The following is a 20,690-nucleotide window of genomic DNA, read 5'->3' as shown; positions in this document are numbered from 1 at the left end:
CATTTTCAAAGATGAAACTTCAAAAAATTGAGACATTATACATGATAAACTGATAATCCTTTTCTCTGATGAATTATGAAAGAAACTTACCAGACAGCAGTAAAAAAAAAATTAATGTAGAGACACATGATTTTATTTCTTCTGCAAGAAAAGAAGACCCAAAGTGAACTCACCTCTACAGTCATAAAGATGAATTTTAAAACCAATAAAACCCCTGGGTACAATCTTCAGAACTGAAGGAAAGCTTGGTTTCTTCAGCTTCATTCAACACTTACCCATATATCTATATATTCGGGTTTTTTTTTTCTCCTTGCTTATTTGCTGGAGCGATTTCTCTATAACAGTAAACCTTAGAGAGTAGTCTATGAAAACGCTGCTGGAAGGAACATACATTAAAAGTTTAAAGCAGTGATTTCATACCATTGCTCAGATTAAGTTTTTTTTTTATCTTCAGTATTACAGCATGATAAAGAAAAATCAAATAAATTTTACTCATGAGGTTCTGATTGACAGTGAAAATGTCAGGAGAAGATGAATGCATGCTTCCTGCAGTTGCTTTGAGACTCATAAGCAACCATTAACTCCTGCAGCCACAGAGCAGGGCTGATTTGAGGAGGAACAGTCGGTCCGTAGTGTAGTGCTCAGGACCAGAGAGGCCTCAGCCGGAGCCCTGAGCGAGAGGAGGAAGCCTTGCGGAGTTGAGGATAATTTAGTGGCATGCAATGGAGACATTTATTGTTGCAAAATGACAAGGGGGGGGAAGGTGTTTTAATGAGTGCTGAGGTAAACGGGGATCAAAGGGGTTTCAGTCCGGTCACGGTGGGTGGAGCCCGGGCTATTATTCTCTCCTCCTTGCCGGTCTAGCTGAGCTCCCTGGACACCGATGAACACGGAAAGGTGGAGAGAAGACAGATTGCCCGGGAATGTTCAGACTGCAGCCACAGCAGGCGAGAGAGCGTAGCTGCTGGTTTTCCCTTTGCCTCTCCTATACCAAGGATGTGTGCTGGAGGAAATTGGCTACTGAGAACTCGACACCCCGAGACTATATCCTATGCCGAAAATATAAGAAAGGTTGGCATTTTCCACAGTGCCTGTCCTGATCCCATCACATTCCGTAGTGGAAAGTCACAGCATCCTTCACCCCAACACCAAAGATGGGAGATCCAAAACTTCCCCTCTACCAACTCTAGAGAAAGCAACAATTCTAGTAGCCATGGCGTCTCTCCTAGCCCTTGGAGAGGACATATGTCATGCTGAGTAATATATGGCATACTGTCTTGTTTACTAAATAATTTTTTATTGTTTCTCTCTCCTAAGTTGGAATCATTTTAAGTCCTATAAAACCCCAGCTACCCCTGAAGCATGCAAATCAACAGATGCTCTTCATCTGTACAGAGAGAGCTGTGAGACCACCATGAAAGAGTAACAGGTTCAAATGAAAAGTGTCTAGGACTCTGAAACGTGTACAGCAGAGGTAGGGAGGAAAGGAGACAGAGAAAGACAGACAGACCGACAGACAGACAGACCGACAGACAGACAGACAGACAGACAGACAGACAGACAGACAGACAGACAGACGAGAAGAACAAGGAAGAGGAGGAGGAGGCAGATGGGGAGGAAGAGGTGGTGGAAAGGGAAAGAAAGAGAAGCTTATGTGCTTGATGCATGCATTGCTTCTTTCATTACTTTTACTGATTTTAAGTTCTTTGAGTTCAAAGGCACATGTCTTTGTTTAAGGTACTTAGTCTGGATCCCGGAATCTAAATCATTTTACCAAATCCAAAGAAGTCAGGGAGGGAAATTATGAGGTGAGATTTTTAGGTCACCTATTAGAGATAGGCCACATAGCTGAATGATTACATTCCATAAAGCAGCAAAGGTTAATTTGATAAAATAGCTTGTTTGTAATGACACTAAGAAATGAATCAATTTGGCTAAATAATTTCCCTTTCAACTTCTGGGCTTTTTCAGATTCTAATTTTCTTTATTCAGACTATATTGTCAGCTTGATTGACAAGTAAAACTCAGGCAATCAAACATAAATCATGTAGACCTTCATCCCCTTCTCTCCCAAAACCTTATGGTGTCTGAGTGCTGAAAAATGATCAATAAAGAAGGGTTTCAAGAATGTATTGGATGCAGAGGAGAAAGTGTTTATACAAAACGGTGCATTACGGAAATGCATAGGATGTTGTTTATTGAGAGTCCCAGCAAATAGTCTCCTCTTGAATTTCTCTGTAGATAAGGCCACCGACCTGTCAAACTCCTCAGCTGCCAGTGGGACTAGTGAGCTTTCTGCTTTTTGAGGTTTCTGACCATGGTAGTTTCTCCAGCACAGAGGAAAATTCCCCACTTCTCAGAGGGCCGGCGTGCATTTCTTCTTTTTTTAATATATATTTTTATTGTAAAGATACTGTACAGAGGGGTTACAGTTATGTGAGCAAGGTAATGAGTCCATTTCCTATGGAACATTGTTGCCCTCTCCTTGATATTTCCCCTACCATCGCTTTCCTCCCCAGCTCCCCAGATCCTCCCTCCCCTCTCCCACCATCCCCCCAAAGTTGTGAAGTTTGTTTTCAACATAGTGTTTGTACATCTCATTGTTACAATGGGTCAACCTGTATCCTTATTTCAGCATTTTATTTTGCATTTCTGCAGGGTGGTGTTTACCCATCTCTCTGTGAAGCCTCCTGTGTATGTACAGTACATGTGCCTAGATTGTGCAAGATGCGTGTGCACATCCTGTCTCAGGAACAACCCTGACCTGTCTTTCTTCTCCAGGGTGAATGCATTCTGTTGTGTTTGATAAAGCTTTAGACAAAAATCCTTAATTGATTTTCATGAGGGAAAGTCATAATCTATTCTTCACAGGCATGCTTGCTCTCAGAAAACAAACACAGTCCCTGACAGGCAATGGGGAGTTGGGGAAAGCCCATTACAATGAGACTTGGTTATTTCAAGATAAAAATATAGTGGTGTAAGTATCACTGTAGAGTTTGTAGATGATTTGGAGGTTGTTACTGACACTAAGCATCTCACTGGGGAATAATAAGTTGGCTTCCTTCATAGCCTTTACCAGCATTTTATTCACAACAAAATCTCCTTTTGAAATTGTGTTTATCCTTCTCTTTACTAAACCACTCAACCCCACAAAGCATCCTGTATTTATTCACACATTTTACATATCTATTATAATTAGTAAATGAGGAAATGTTTTCTTTTTCTGCATTTAAAAGCATGTGTAGAGATTATATACAATATACTTTTGCTTTCCATACGATTACTTGCACTTAAGAAGAGAGAGAAAGTTGTTGCACCTCCTATGGAAGATTCCCTAACTAGGACAGAGCTTTCTTTCCTGAATTTCTCCATGCTTCTGCATGAAGGAGAAGGTGCTAGAAATCCAACATTCTGCTGATCTTTCTTAACTGTGATCTACAATTAACATTCCTAAGAGATAACATAAAATAAGTTGGGCATCCAATTAGGATATAAAAAATAAAATTTCTATCTTATAGTAAATATGCAAATTATATATATATATATATATATATATATATATATATAGTACTCTATGTAATCTAGGATTAATTTCTAATTGTTTCTAGGAAAGGTCACTACTTGCTTCCGGTAGTATTATAGCAGATTTGTCTGTAGTAGAAACAAAAAGAATAGGAATACCCAACTTATTTTCTTGGACAAAGATGGATAGATGGATAGATAGATACATACATACATACATAGAAGCATTGAATAAATATAGTATATAATATATATAATAATTATCATTATCTGACTTCTGTTCACATGTAAGATATGGGATTACAAACAGGAAAGAAGTGATTATGTAGTAATTTTTTTCCTAGGAGAAATTAAATTGAAATTAGGCCTTAGGTAAATCTTGAGATGGATTAACAATTAAATGAAAGAATAGAATAAAAGGATATAGTAATGATTTTTATCATTCAGGACATTTAAAAGTTTCTGCTTTAGGAAATATGTAAAATATAGAACTAATGTCTAAAGATAAATATCTAGATAAAAAGAGACCCCCAGTAATACTGCAATGGGCCATGTCACTTGCTTTTAAGTTGACATGAAAGCTAAAAAGTATTAATGATCATAAATATCAAAAACTGTCAATTGATACAAACTATAAGCAGGTACAAAGTGTCACTCTAATAATATAAAGGGTGAACTGTTAGAAGTTTGTTTTTTTAATATGATTAAAATTGGTAGCTGAAGTTATAACTAGCAAATATTTCATAAAAACACTTTAATGCGTTAAAGGCACAGTCATCCTCTGAGCAAGATAAGCTCAAAGACTTCAAAGCTGATTTTGTATTTTTCTCTCTCCTGTCATCATATTTATTTTATTATCTTTATTTCTGTTGCTTAACATTTTATGACTTGATTTGAGATTAGTCTGTTTCAAGCAGCATTCCATTTACATCATAAAATACTTTAAAACATATTCCTTTGGTTTCCACTGAGCATGATCTTTAGTAGCATTTATCCTGAACTTTAGTAGCATTTATCCTGAACTTTATTTTTTTTAGTATGTCCTCATATATCTTTCCAGTTTCTGCTACTCCATGACTTTGGACAACTCCCTTTGCACGAACTATTTTCTTTGTGCTTGTGTTGCTAGAAATCCCATCCACAGGACCAAGAGGCTAATCTCAACATCATCTTGTCCTCTTGGCTTCTCCTACTTCCAACTAACAGCAGGTCTCCTGTCATTCCGTTGACCCCCATGGAGTGTTGTCATGGGCACTCACCCCGTGCCATCCTGTGCCTGGTCATGTGATCTGCTTCTCATATTGTCAGACTTTGTGTCATTAGGTCCAAATTGGATCAACGGGGACAGATGCTGTGAAGACAGAGACATAGGTGAGCAAAAGAGAAAGTCACACACACGGTGAAACATCTGCTCAGATGCACACGCACAAAATGAAAGGCAATGAAACAAAACAAAAATCACAGAGAAACAAAGAAATGGAATGTCATTGTTTAAACCAGTAGAAGAATGTGCATAAGCAGGTTGGGGAATAAGTATCATCAGCCTTAGGCTCAGGAAGTTCCATGTTTTCCATTCAGAAGCTCATCCTATAGCATAAGCCTCAAATTAAAAACAAAAGAATGAAAGAAAGAAAGGAAAGAAACATTATCCAATACTGGATCACTGCCTTGAGTTCATGTTTATTCCACATAGAATCATTTTTCTGAGATCTGAGATGATTTACACACAAATTTCAACCTGTACTCAAGACAGGTCAATACAAACAGGATAAAAAATCCTACTGTTTTAGCCATTGAAGCACTGTCATGCAGACTAGAGCAAACTTACAACTCTAAAAGATAATGTTTTGAAATTATATTTTTGACAAAATAAATAATCATGTTTGAAACTCAGCCCTTTGCAAGAAAACCAGTGAACGCCATGAAAATAAGATCTGCATGAGTCCTTTCATGGCATTTGTCAATCCGGGTGGCATTAAGAACACATATTTCTATTTTAGTGAAGAAAATAAAAATGCTTGAGAGAGATGAATTGCTATTGGGTTTGCTCATTTTGTAGTAACAGATTTATGAACAGACTTTTATAGCAGATGTTGCTCATATACCCATGTACCAAGAATCTATGAGGTCTCTGTTGATGAATTGATTATTTAAAAAGCACACACATATGAGCACAAATATCCACTGCATAATTTCTGCCACAAAACCTGGATTCCTTGTATAGCATTTAATTGTGTAATTTAAAAACTATTAGAGAATAACTTTACATTTTGAACTCATTTTAAACCTTATTTTCAAAACTATGCCATCAATAATTTATAGTTCATTAAAAAAAATCAATGTTATTAAACCAAAGATTACACAAAAGCAAACTCTCCAAAGACTATAATTGCAAATTTATATTTTCTTTAAATGTGACCTTACTTTAAATATCACCACACAAGTATCATTATTTACTCCACTAAAATCCAATTTGCAAAAGAGCAATAAAAAAAGCTGCCTATGCAATGGAAAATATAACATACAGATCCCAAAAGATTTTATGCATAGCAATGGACATCAATTTATAATTCTCATCCCATTTTATTTCAGATTTTATGATGCAAATGTAGGTTTTGATTCATAGAAAGCAGCACCAAATATTTCTCACTCCATTGTGTAGTTTTATCATCTTTTCCTTTTTCATTTCAGTGAAAGGTTTTACAGTGACCATATATAACCAACAGGCAGACAATATGGCACTTTTGGAGTTCAACAGTACATCTATATCACAAAATGTGTGTGTTCATCAATTTAGTTAACAAAGGCTGAGAGCTCAATACTGTTAATGAGATAGCAGAGCCCATTACCCTGCATCTTTGATTGGATTATTATTAAGGAAGCCTTAGCTGGGTGCTGGTGGCTCACGCTTGTGTTTTGTATTCCTAGATATTCAGGAGGCTGAGATCTGAGGATCGCGGTTCAAAGCCAGCCCAGGCGAGAAAGTTTGTGAGACTCTTATCTCTAATAAAACACCTAAGTGGTGCTGTGGCTCAAGTGGTAGAGCAGTTGCCTTGAGCTGAAGAGCTCAGGAACAGTGCCCAGCCCCAGAGTTCAAACTCCACAACTGACAAAAAAGAAAAAAAAAAGGTTTTTTAAAATTGTTTTTTAAATTTGAGAATGAATTCAAAGCCTCATGCTGTTCCTTTTATACCTCTCACTCCACCACTGAAGTCAAGCCATTAGTACACTTTTTGATAGCTAATTAAAAATAGAGTCCCATGGACTTTTCTACCAATGTTGGTTTGGGACTGGATCCTCAAATCTCAGCCTTATGAGTAGCTTTAGGTATATACCATGAAGTGAGATTGCTAAATCATACACTAGTAGGATGTTTAATTTTTTGAGGAATTTCTGTACTTTTTCTATGGTGACTGTACCAATTTAACCACCCTTCCCCAATAGCAACATCAAACCAGCAATTCCTTTACACTGTGTCTCCATATTGATTACTCATGTTTGTTCATAATAGTGACAATTTTTATGTGTTAATATTTGCCCATCACTGATGGGCAACTTCATATTTGTATGCATACTTTGGAGAATTGACAAGTCAGAAACTTTTAGCTATCTGAGGATCGCAGATATATTTGAATTTTTCACTGTCAACAGGTAAAAATTCAGTATATATTTTGGATCTTAAGGATAACTGGCTTTCATATACTTTCTCAAAATCTATTACTTGCACTTTCATTGTTTTGATTGTTTTATGTCCTAGGAAAAAGATTTGGGGTTTGATGTAATACATTATTTTTATTTCAGAAAATAAATTCCATGCAATAATGCAGAGATTTTTAAGAAGCTTTGTCTTTATATGCAGTACTTACGATATAAAAACACATGGCCATCAGAATACTCTCTACCCTTCCTTAGCATTTGTGGCCTACACTGCTTAGTTCCTGCATGGTGTTTCCTCTTTTTTTCATGTGGATGGAAGACCATGGGTTTCCTTTGTGTTCAGAAGTCTGTGCGACGCACCCTTCTGCTGTGGGCAGAGTGTGTTAGGAATAAGCGCAGGCAGCTGCCTCTGCAGAAGCCAGGCATTCAGAAACCCACAGAGGCATGCTGGCTTCCTCTCTCCCTCCCCGCACTCCCTGTCCTCACTGCACCTCTACTCTTTTACTTCTTTTTATTTTCAGAATCCCCAAAGACTGCTACTATCCTAAATACTTCACTCTACCAATATGGCAATATCCAGAGACATCTGATCTACTTAGGAATAAATTACTGGCAAGCCTATCACTGAATATTGGATGTCTTCTAGACCTGAAGTCTGCCCCTACTTCCAGTAAACTTCTTCATAGAAGAACTCAAATACTCCCTTACCGTCTAACCCAGTGTGAATCTCTTTTATAGCTAGCTAAACCATCCAGCTAACCCATCATATTTTTTAAAATATATGTAAAATGTATAAAAACAATTAAAATGTGTTAAAGTAGTTTTACAAAGGAGTTGCCATTCAACAAAGCAGTTTATGAACAGTGCATCTAGGTCAATATCACTCCTTTCCACAATCTCACCCAGCCCTCCTAGGCCATCTCTTCCCTCACTTGTGTTAATTTTGTAGAATGTTTATTGAGTTTTTTGCAGTTTATGTATACAGCGTATCTTGATCTGTGTCACCCACATCTTAAAAAAAAAACAGATGTCTGAAGATAATTGTAGGTGATACAGATTTATTAAAAGAGATAACATACAACAAACATGTAAGATAAGATTTAAAAAATGAGTGTGTTAAAGTAATATTGACTCAAAGAAGTAATTTCATTCATTCTACCTTGCTGCTGTAAGGTAAGCACCCCAGGATTTAAAGAGAGACCATTAAGAAGCCAGAATTCCTGGTTGGTGGGAAAGCTTGGAGTAAGAGAAACTGAACAACAATGCAAATTTTAGTTGGTTGGTGTCCTTAGGGTCTCAGCCCAGGACCTGCACATTCTAGGCAGGTGCTCTACTAGTTGAAATACACCCTCAACCCCAAATTTAAATCAGATTAAAAATCATTCCAGTCTGAGAATTACATGTGAAAAATGTAAAGATGGACTCTTTTATTTCTTCCTTGTGTTTCTGTTTTAATATGTGCTCTAAGGCAGCTGAGAAAGTTTCACAAAGAAATTTAACTTTCAAAGTACTTGGTAAGGTTATGCAATCTTTTGCTCTTTGCTTGTCTGGTATAACATGAGTCTATTAAAGTTTTTTTGGGAGGGATGAAGAGAAGTTTTTCTTGTCTGGAACATGAGGAATCTTGAGAAATCCCTGCTATTCCTTTCATAAAGAAAATGTGACATGCACTTCCATGATCTTTATTAAATAAAATTTAGCAAGGTCTTTGCCTTAAAAATATCTGCCGGGGCTGGGAAGGTGGCTCAGTGGTAGAGCGCTTGCCTTGCATGCCTGAGGCCCTGGGTTCAATTCCTGAGCATCACATAAGCAAAAAGAAAAAAGCCGGAAGTGGGGCTGTGGCTCAAGTGGTAGAGCGCTGGCCTTGAGCTGAAGAGCTGAGGGACAGCTCCCAGGCCCAGAGTTCAGGACCCACGACCGGACCCCCCCACCAAAAAAAAACAAATAAAAACCTGCCCATGAAGTAGATCTCAGATCTCTTTTGTGCTTATTTATTCCCCCATGGGAAACAAAAAAGGTTTATTTTAAGTAAAAGTATGTACAATGAAGGCTGAATTTTGATACTGAGCCTGAATGGCTTCAAAATTATTTTAGTTTCATTCACATGAAACACTTCTGGAGCCAGGTGTTGGTGGCTCATGCCTATAATCCTAGCTACTCAGGAGGCTGAGATCTGAGGTTTGAGCTTTAAAGCCAGCCCAGGCAGGAAAGTCGATGAGATTCTTATCTCTAATAAGCCAAAAGAAAACTGGAAGTGGTGCTGTGGCTCAAGTGGTAGGGCACTAGCCTTGAGCTGAAAAGCTGAGGGACAGCGCCCAGGCTCAGAGTCCAAGTCCCATGACAAAAAAAAAAAAAAAAAAAAAACTTCTGGATTTTTTTTTCTGTTGATAACCAAAAAGAAAATTTAAGCAATTAATAATAAGAACTGGCAAATATATTAATTATTGTACCTTAGCTATGTATTCACTTTTTGAAAAATGCCTTTCAACCTATATATTTTGTTAATATCTTATGACACCGCTATGTCTTTTCTAAAATTTATTTAGAGATTAATGAGTATCAGCCCTTTACCAGGCAATCCGATGGTTAAACTTTTGCAAATGCAGCTACCCACCTGTGCTTTTCCACCATGTTGAGCCTTAAAGAGTTGGGTGGGAGGTGTCCTGGCTGGGCCATGGCATCTTTGCCACACAAGCTATAGCACTGCATCCACACAGCTGCAAAGCACACCTGCCACATTGTAATAAAACTTGGGGCAACTGCACTGCAGCAATGAGATGTACAAGTCCTTATGTCGAAAATGAACTTTACACTTTTGGTGGCAGGGGGAGGATTTGGTGGGAGGCAGGGGGGAGACTGGGAAGGGTTGGGAAGGGGAAACAAAGGAGGAGGCTGCAATGCTTGATAAGAAATGTGCGCATTATCTTGCCCATGTAATTGTAACCCTTCTGTACAGTATTTTCACAATAAAAAAAAAAACTTGGGACCCTAAGACTTCATAAAAAGAAGCAAATCTATGAAAACATTTAGATAACTTTTTGTCAGTTGTGGGGCTTGAACCCCAGGCCTGGGGTGTCCGTGAGCTCTTCAGCTTACGGCTAGCGCCCTACCACTTGAGCCAGAGCGCTACTTCCAAATTTTTCTGTTTTTGTGGTGATGTAGAATCGAACCCAGGGCCTCATGCATGTGAGGCAATCTATTACTGAGCCACCTTCCCAGCCCTAGATGACTTTTTAAATCTACAGTGTGTCACTTGTAAGAGTTGAAAGGGCATATTATTTGATTTAGGTATGAAATCTCTCATTAGAGCCCTGTGATTCTCAAGACACTTTGTTGGTTTGCGTGAAGCACCTAAAACCAAATGTGCATGTCATGGTTATGTGGTTTACATGCACGGATATGTGCCAGCTGTATGATACAAAACCATATGAATTCATCTCCTTCTGTGGAGGGTTCTGAGTAGAAGTCCGGTCTGACTCTGGCACACCTTCCTACCATTGCCTGCCGCTCCCGCTCTTCAGTGACACACATCCCGAACAGGAGACATGTGATTTCACTCTTCAGACAGGAAATTAAATAAAGAAAGACAGCCACTCACATAGTTTCTTGATTTCTAGACAGCACCTAGCAAATCTCTCAACAAAGACTTCGTCCCAGGAAGTTGTCTCATGAATGAATGAGCAGACTAGAGTTCTCTCTCTCTCTCTCTCTCTCTCTCTCTCTCTCTCTCTCTCTCTCTCTCTCTCTCTCTCTCTCTCTCTCTCTCTCTTTCTCTCTCTCTCTCCATATATCTCCATATATATATATATATATATATATATATATATATATATATATATATATATATATATATATATAAAAAAGGAATTGTAGAAGTGAGGAAAATTTATCTTTGTGTCAGCCTAGATGGAAAGTATAGCAGTAAAATGTCCAGAAAGAACATTTTTTAACAGATTTACAAAGTGAATATTTGTTGTAAAACAGGTGCTTGCACAATGTTGATACCACAAACAAAATCCAGGATCATCTGTAGAAAGGTTAGCTTACTTTAGTTGTTTATCATTCCTGAAGTAGAAAATCCAAGCTTTCTCCTATTACTATGCTGACACATTTTTACAAGAATAACATTGATGCTAATTTTGCATTTTTTACAAGAATGACATTGTTGCTAATGTTGTGTTGTTCTTGAAAAACAATACAAAGCATTATTATTTCAGAGGTCTTTTCCTTTCACTTTCAAAACTCTTCAGGTTCAAAGGAAATAGGAGGGCTGGAGAGTTCCAAGGTGAAGAATAATATCTTGTTGTCTTTTGTCCCTAAAAGACACCCGCTGAGCAATGTATCACTTTTGTGACCATCCTCGCTCAAATGAAATGCAAGAGTCTTATCTACAGCCATCCCCTGTGTGCGGCTTGATAATCCACCTATTTATTCAGATCTCCGTTTCAGTGTTAATCCCCTGTCAGAAAACACCTCAGATCTTTTGGTTAAACATTCCTCTACAAATGTCACTCCGTACTAATTAAAATGAAAGGTTTCAGCTACTGTTTATTTATTAATTCAACCAAGACTTCCTGTAAATATAAAAGTAGCCAAGAGGGAAAAGGCACATATTTGGATTGCAAATTACATTGGTAGAATGTCGACTTTGTCCATGAAAATTAATGGTTTGAGACGTAGCTAGTGATTACCTCCTAGTCTACCTCATACATTAGCCTAAAATTATAAACAAATAATAACCAATGTAATTACAAATATACTACAGGTGGTATACGTGAATATTCGGTCTGAATTTTTAAGAATGACAGAAAGGAGAAGCAGTGCCATCTGGGATATGTACCCCCCAGAAGGGAAGGATGAATGGAGATGGTGGAGGGATGAGCATGTTCAGCCTACTTCGTACATGTTAGAATGAGGCGATGCCATCTGAAAGGGTTGGTTAGGAGAGTGACTCCGATCAAGTTACATCTCACACAGACTGACATGGCGCGAGGAAACCCACAGGTGTCACTAACGGATGAGCACACACATGTGGGGAGCATAAAGGAGGAAATGGTATTGCTAAAACCTTCTGGCCGTCTGTGTTTTCTCTCAAAAGTTTGCTCTCAGTTTTAAACAGTGCTTAGGGTTTCTCAACCAAACAGAAGAGGGGAAAAAAGGACAAAAAAGGAGAGGAGAGAAAAGCGAGTGAGGAGAAAGGTGGGAAAGAGAATAAAAAAGAAACACCTATTTTAAATATTTCTTGGAAAACATCTTTTTGTTACGTCCCTTGTAACAATTTGTCTTGAATTTATTATGTTTTTATATGTATTGTGCTTGTAAGAGATATCATTTTATAAAAACTGTTTTCCCTGCTTTACTGAAAATATTTTAATGTTACCAGTATATAAATAGCATGCCTCCCAGGACAGGTAGGAGGTAGGATCTTAAGAGTTTTTCAGGATCACTCATTGGCTCTTCGTTGCACTCTGTAAGGACATTAATAGCATTGTCTACAATTTCCAGTGAAGCACAGGGATTTTATGTCATAGATTTTATGACATAGAGGTTATCAAGGGCACAGCTGGAACTGGAAGGCAAGAAAGACTGTGGCTATCATTTTCCTGTAGTTAAGAGAGAATGTGACAGCACAGGAAAGAGTTCTCTGTCAAAAGAAAACAGTATATGAAGATCCATACTAATTATTATACTTAAATATGGCCAAACATAGGGTAAATGGGAACAAATTATATAGATGTGTTTGCCATTTTAACTGTTATTCACAAAATTGGTTTCCAAATTAATGGTGGATAATTCTGAAAGTCAGTAATATGATAGCAGTATTAATTTACTGTGATAGGCTAATGTCAACCTCACATTTAAACAGAAGTTAGTAATGCATCTACAGCTTAAAAGCAGTGAAATCCTAGAAATAAACTCAGATGGTGAACATTCTGCAAATAAGAATGGAATTTTGTTATGTAGAAGAATTGCTCTTTACATTTAAACAAACAATACTAAATGAGCAATTCACAGAATTAAGCTGTAATTATCACATGAAACATATATAGTTGACTTGAACAGTTGACATTTACACTGTTTCCTTACTAATCCTTTAATAACTGTTGGGGTGGAACCTACACTAAATTGTGAGTTTTTTTATTATTATCACAGTTCTATGGAGAAGTCAAGACACAGAAAGAAAGATAGTAAATTTTAATCCAGCTAATTCTGGAAAGCATGTTGATAGTTGATAGGAATTTATATGTAAGTTAATTTTCCTTCCTACTTTAACAATGAATATACAACCCAATGTAAAATTCTCATTTATGTGGTACGCTATGACAATTTTTACCCTTCACTCAATAGCAAACTATAATTTCCATTTTAAGCCTGGGTCTATTTCCCTCATCCTAACACAGTAAAAGGAATAATTGTTCTACATTCTAGCCATTTTTATACTGTCAACTCAGAGTAATTTAGGAAACAGAAGCCCTATTTTATCAAATATACTTCAGATACAGTGGAGTTTAAGTTTCATTGTATATGAAGCTGTATCTTCAAGCTAAACATATTACACAATTACAAAGGTAACCAGATCATTATTGATTTTTTAACACAAGGAAAAGAAACATGTTTAATGCTATACATACTTAGTAACTCATAAAAGAATTGTCTATCTACTTTTATTATACCTAGGTAACTGCCTACTAAGCTACAACCTTGTCAATAATTGCTACTAACTATGGATACAGTAGAAAAATAATTCCAGACAGAGAAAAGGAAGAAGAATTCTATAACAGAGTCAACCCATGGGAAAAATACAACTGACCACGTAAGCTTCTCAGTCCCACAGCATTTAGCATGAGAAGTAGCTACAGACAGCACAGGACCAGAAGAATATTTCATTATGTAGAATTTCTGGCATGATAAACAGAAGGCAAATATAGTAGCCAAAGTATGGCCGTGTTGATCCCACAGAAGGAATACATTTTAAGAAGAACCTCAAATATCTGTGTTTGCTGGCCCACCCATTGAGATAAACCATTAAACATACACCTGAAGGTCAGCATGAAAAAATTTCAAGTAACCTCAAGGAATTGAAGACACATTTATTCTACTGGTGAAAACAATATGCAGATTTTATATAATCAACTTGATGGTGGAGTTAAATGAAATACATAAAGAAAAAAACAGTTGTGGGGAGGGGGGAAGAATTACATATTTCTTATTCCTTACAAAATAAGAGTCACAGTGTCAAGAAAAAGAAAATATCTAAATAACTCAGCATTCAGAAAACCAGATATGGACCATTCCTGAAAATATAAATGAGGGTAGACCAATTCTAAGTTTAAAAGTGTAATAAAAATGGGTGTGTAGGTGTTTTAATACTCATAAAGGAAAATGTCAGTGTAACAGAACAAACGTAAGAGACCCTACAGGAAACAAGTAAATGGTAAAAGAAAAATGAAAATGCTCTGATTAAAATTTAAAATCAAAAATAAAATACTATGATATGGGTTTAATAGCTGGATCAGGGTAGAAACTGACAGCATCAGTGCTTGTGGGGTATAGCAATAACTAGGTTTTAATCTCCAAAGAAAACAGAGAGCTGAGGAAAAATTGCATTGAAATAAACAGAATCTCAGAAACTAAAAATATTAAATACTAAAAGCATTTCCACTGAAAAGCACTAAGACATATTTTTAAAAAGATACCAGAAGAAAGGTAAAAGAGGAAAACCATGGGGCATCAAAAATAAAAACCATGCAATCCCATTTGTCCAACCTTTCTTTGATTTATTGTGTTTCTGGGTCTCTATTCAGAAAATTTCGGCCTGAGCCAAGGAGACCTAGGGTTTCTCCTATGCCATCCTGTAATGTTTTCAGAGTGTCTGCTTTGACTTCGAGGTCTTTGATCCATTTGGAGTTGATTCTGGTGCAGGGTGATATATAAGGATCTAGCTTTAGTTTTCTACAAGTAGTTAACCAATTTTGCCAGCACCATTTACTGAAGAGGCTATCTTTCTTCCATTCTATTGTTTTAAGATTGCATGAAGTTGCAGAGCTTCTGCATGGCAAAGGACATAGCTAGCAAGAACAATAGAAAGCCCACAGATTGGGAGAAGATCTTCACTAGCCATACAACAGACAAGGGTCTCATATCTAAAATATACTTGGAACTCAAAAAATTAAATCCCCCAACAACAAATCCTCAAAGAAACAACTGCCCAATAAATAAGTGGGCTAAAGACTTAAAGAGAAACTTCTCTGAAGAAGAAAGAAGGATGGCCAATAGACACATGAAGAAATGCTCAACATCCCTAGCCATAAAAGAAATGCAAATCAAAACAACATTGAGATACCACCTCACTCCAGTTAGAAAGGCAAAAATCAAGAACTCTAACAACAACAGATGCTGGAGGGGATGTGGACAGAAAGGAACCTTACTTCATTGTTGGTGGGAATGTAAACTTGTTCAATCACTTTGGAAAGCAGTATGGAGGTTCCTCAAAAGACTTCACATAGAGCTCCCCTATGACCCAGCAATCCCACTTTTGGGCATTTACCCAAATGTTTACAAACAAGACCACACTAAAGCTACCAGCACAACTATGTTTATTGCAGCATTATTTACCATAGCTAAAATATGGAACCAACCCAGATGCCCCTCAGTAGATGAATGGATCAAGAAAATGTGGTATATATACACAATGGAATTCTATGCCTCCATCAGAAAGAATGACATTGCCCCGTTTGTTAGGAAATGGAAAAAAAATGGAAAAAATTATATTAAGTGAAGTAAGCCAGGCCCAAAGAAACATAGGCCCCATGGTTTCCCTTATTTGCAATATCTAGTATATGTATGAGTCAAGCAGAAAAGGTCAGATAATGTGATGTTAGGAAAATGAACCCTTAGATATGTATTTAAATGTTTTTTTTCATGCATTTGTTTCTAACTGATTTATAAGATTATTTCTTTATTGCTTTGTATGTCCCTCCCCCACAGTATAACCCTGCTTTCACTATATTTGATGTCAGTATAACTTGTGGAGGAGATGGGGAAAAACAAGTCATTTAAGGATACAGGTGGACCCGTTGCAACTATGAGAAGTACAAGTTGTCATGTCGAAAATGGGCTTTACAACGTTGGTGCGGTGGGGGGGGGGAGGCAGGGAGGACTGGGTGGGGGGGTGGGAGGAGAGGCTGGGAAGGGATGTGAAGGGTAAACAAAGGAGGAGGCTGCAATGCTTGGTAAGAAATGTACGCATTATCCTTCCCATGTAATTGTAACCCCTCTGTACAGTATGTTCACAAAATAAATAAATAAAATTAAAAAAAAATAAAAACCAGTTTCTGAATTCCAAAAGTACAGAAAACAGCATAAATACACAAGTTAAGAGAGAGTCAGATAATGCTGAGTACTGACAGGCGCAAAGTTCAGTGCTATATTTGAAAATTAAAGATAAGGAGAACAGAATGAATGCACATAAAAGCACTGGATGCTGACACCTCACAGAAACAAGTGTTTCTAATGATTAACTATTCTACATCTGAAACGATGAGCGTCAGAGGGCAGGAGAACTCTCCAGTTAACCAGCCAAAAGCAGGAAACGAAGTCATGGCTCTATTGACTGAATGCCAGATATGAGCAAGAAGAAAAGGCCCAAAGTTGAAGTTCTAGTACTGTCTCTCACACACACACACACACACACACACACATACACACACACACACACACACACACACACACACACACACAGAGCTACTGTTAAAGAAAAAGCATGAGTAATTGAGAAATGACAGCAAAATATTAAGTGATTCTCAACAGTATCATAGGGAGAGACATGGCTAATTTTTTAATGGACAGATACAAAATATTTGTGAGAATGTAGTTTCTTGCACAATTTGCTGTGTATCATTTTACAAAAATGCTGTTAAAGTGTATGTGTGTATACACACAGATGTATAGACCCATTAGTAAGTGTGTATATTTGTATACACAGAAGATAATTTTATAGTTGCTTTTAGTAGATATTAGAGTTTCCCTTAATAAAATGGTTGAAACAATGACAATCTCATCAGAAGAAAAAATAAATTTTAATAATACATATGAAGGAATTCATGCATAAATTAACTTCAGCAACACTGTTCACAATGAATGTCACTTAAGTCACATTTAATCAATACAGATGCATTACTTCATCAATCACCTAAACATATAGGGTGCAAAAGAGAACTATGCATATTATTTTGGCCAAATACATATACTTTACTAAGAATAAAACTTCATGGACCAGGATTTTATTATAACTTTATTATTAAAGAAGGTAATATTTATATTACAATGAAATGTATATTTCTTAAGTATATGTTCATGAATTTTGACAAATTTATAATATGTATTCAGTCATACATTTTGAAGTAACTACCAGTTCTATAAAATACAAAATCCATTATATCAAATTGTCGTCCAGTGCCTACATTCTGCCAGTCATCATTGCTTATGCAACCACCATTTACATTTCCATGAATATAAATTGGCTTTTACTCATTCTTGCACTTCATTTAAATTGAATTTTATAGAAATTTTGAGAAAGATTTTTGTGACTAAGTTATTATTTTTATTTTTAAGGTGCTTCACAGTAACTTATCCTTTAATGTTTATTTGGAAGAATAGATTCTACACCCATGCTTCATTTGATGATCATTTTCTTATGGATATTTGGTGAAAGTTTTCAAACTTGTGAATTAAAAAATTCTATGACATTGCTGTAGAAGTCAGTTTAGAATATTTTCAAATTTATTTGTGCTAGACATCTAGGAAGGAGGCTGTGTTATAGGTGATCATGGTGTGCTTACATCTCCTAGAAAATATCACTTGTATGTAGTGATTATATCACTTTCCATTCTTCTTTGTCCATTTTTTTTTTGTTGGTTTTTTTTTGCCGGTCATGGGGCCTGAACTCTGGGTCTGGGCGCTGTCCCTCACTCTACCACTGGAGCCACAGCGCCACTTCCGGCTTTTTCTGTTTATGTGGTGCTGAGGAATTGAACCCAGGGCCTCATGCTAGCAAGGCATGCACTCTACCGCTGAGCTACCTTCCCAGCCCTTTGTCCATTTTTTTCATTTAGTTTGCCTACCATCACGTAAAAGAAAAGAGGTCTAATTAATGAGGCATGAACAGAAGGCACACATTTGCAGCTAGCATTAGAGAAATGAAAGGATTTCAAGCCATACTAGGAACAATTTTATGACAACAAATTAGAATGCATAGATGAATTGAATTCTCTCAAATACCTCTCATATAAAACTGAAATAATATTCTCCCCTTGTCCCAAAGACCAACCTTTAGATACCAACAATCAAACAAATGCATAAATACAAAAGAATGCTAAAAGTCAATATTGCTTAAGAAAATCATTGTAAAGAAATGGAAGGCCTGGGGTTACATTAGTTGAAGTAACTCAGGCCGAGAGAGAAAATGGGTGCATCTTGTTCCTTGTTATTGAAGCTAGATTTAGCCTATAAACTTATAACTAAGTACTTTGGGTGGTATGCAAGTCTACTCAATGTGTTTATTAACTGAAATAAGATAGATTCAGGGGAGAAATCAAATAGTGCAATTTCTTAGAAATGCAAATTCAAAGTTAAGCAAAATAAATACCAGGAAGTGTAGCTTAGGGTCAAGAGAAAGGGGAAAGCAATGAAGATGGGGGAGAATGTAGCGAAGAATCCAAGTATATCCTACAAAATGAAGAAGAGTAACGTTGGGGAGGGGAGGGATGGGTGAGAACATTGAAAGCTGTGACACTGAAAAGAAGCAATGTATCCATGAACTGCTCTGTGCAATGGCAACTCCATACAACTACTTAAAGACAAGAAGAAGCATAGATTTATGAATTTGGACAAGAAGAAGAAGGAGGAGGAGAAGGAAAAGAAGGAGGAAGAGAGAGGAGAAGGAGAAGGAGGAGAAGGAGGAGGAGGGAGGAAGGGAAGAAGGGAGGGAAGGTAGAAGGGAGGGAAGGAGGGAAGGAGGGAAGGAGAAATGGAGGAGAAATAGAAGAAGGAGGAGAAGGAGGAAGAAAGAAAATTTTTAAGTGAAAGATTCACAAAACTAAAACTACTGGGGAATTGTACCCACCATGTAAATGTGATCACAACCTTGAACAAGTGCAATTTCTTTTCTTCATTCCTGTTTCCCTTTCCCTTGACCCCACCCCACACCTTTCAAGTACCTACTTCCTGGGGTTTATTTTGTCGAACTTTGAACTTACCTTTCTAAGAAATTGCACTATCTGACTCTACCTTATTTCAGTTAATAAACACGTTGGGTGGGCAGTGAGTGCAGGAATGGAAGATTGCTTCCACGTATGAGAGTCAAACATTCAGAACACCTTAATAAACCACAAAATTACAAAGGAGAGTAGACGTTTGACAAACTTCAGTATTTTTCATGATTCAAAAGAATCCAGCCATTAAAAGAGAGAACGTTTCTTAAGTACAGTTTGGTATGTTTCTGTCATCCAATTGTCTTTTCTTTGAAAACATTTTATTTCTTTGCATATGGCAGATTGCTTTACTGCTTGTTTTAATTTTGTTTCAATTTTCATTTAATGTTTTCATAGAGAAGGAAGGCAGAGAACTTTCTGCACATTTTTACTAGCATTCGTGAGTTGTACATGGAATTTGACCTTTGCATGTATGCACACATGGAACTGATTACACTCTCTCCTCTGACAATCCCCTTCCCCTCTTTCCAAAGGAACCTCAATCAACATTATTTTCCATTTTGAAGCATGCACATGAAGTGTTTTGTTGTCATTCACCCTCCTTCACCCTCTCTAATTGCCCTCCCGGCCCAGACAGGACATATTTTACATCTCTGACGGGCAATCCATTTCGGTATGTGCTTAATATTCAGAGAGGTTTCGCCTTGGGAATAGACAGCATTTATATACTGTTTTTTTAATCAGATTGACCTGTCCTCACTTACCTTTGCCTCTGCTATTTCCACACTTCACTGTTCTTCAATAGGGCTCATGGCATTTCATTTTGCCACCTCCTCTCACAGACACAATGTATTTATTGTTCACCCTCTGAACTCTTTCCTCTCCCCATAACCATTAATCCCCTAAAACACGTACAAATTATATATAGGTATAATTTTCAATATATATACATGCATATATTCTATTTTTCTATATATGATAGATACTTAGAAAAATATTTGTGTGTATATCTACATATCCTGTACATGTTTACGTATATTATTATAAGATCTGTTTCCCCAAATGAGTGAACATTTTGGACCTTTGTCCTGCACCTGGCTTACTTATGTTAACATAATGATCTCCAGTTCCATCCATTTCTCTTCCATCTGTAGTCTTTATGGTTGAATAATGCTAGATTTTTCTTGATACAGCCATACATTTTAGGGCCAGTGGTCTGCTTCCACAGCATCATTGTTGTGAATCGATGCAGGCTCCTCTACTCGATTGCTACTCCGCATCTCCTCCTGAGTTTGTGTC

The sequence above is a fragment of the Dipodomys merriami genome, unplaced genomic scaffold, assembly GCF_024711535.1.
Source record: "Dipodomys merriami isolate MVZ:Mamm:240054 unplaced genomic scaffold, mDipMer1.0.p SCAF_2, whole genome shotgun sequence".
Lineage (NCBI taxonomy): Eukaryota > Metazoa > Chordata > Mammalia > Rodentia > Heteromyidae > Dipodomys > Dipodomys merriami.
The sequence above is the reverse complement of the archived record's forward strand: the minus strand, read 5'-3'. Positions refer to the sequence as shown.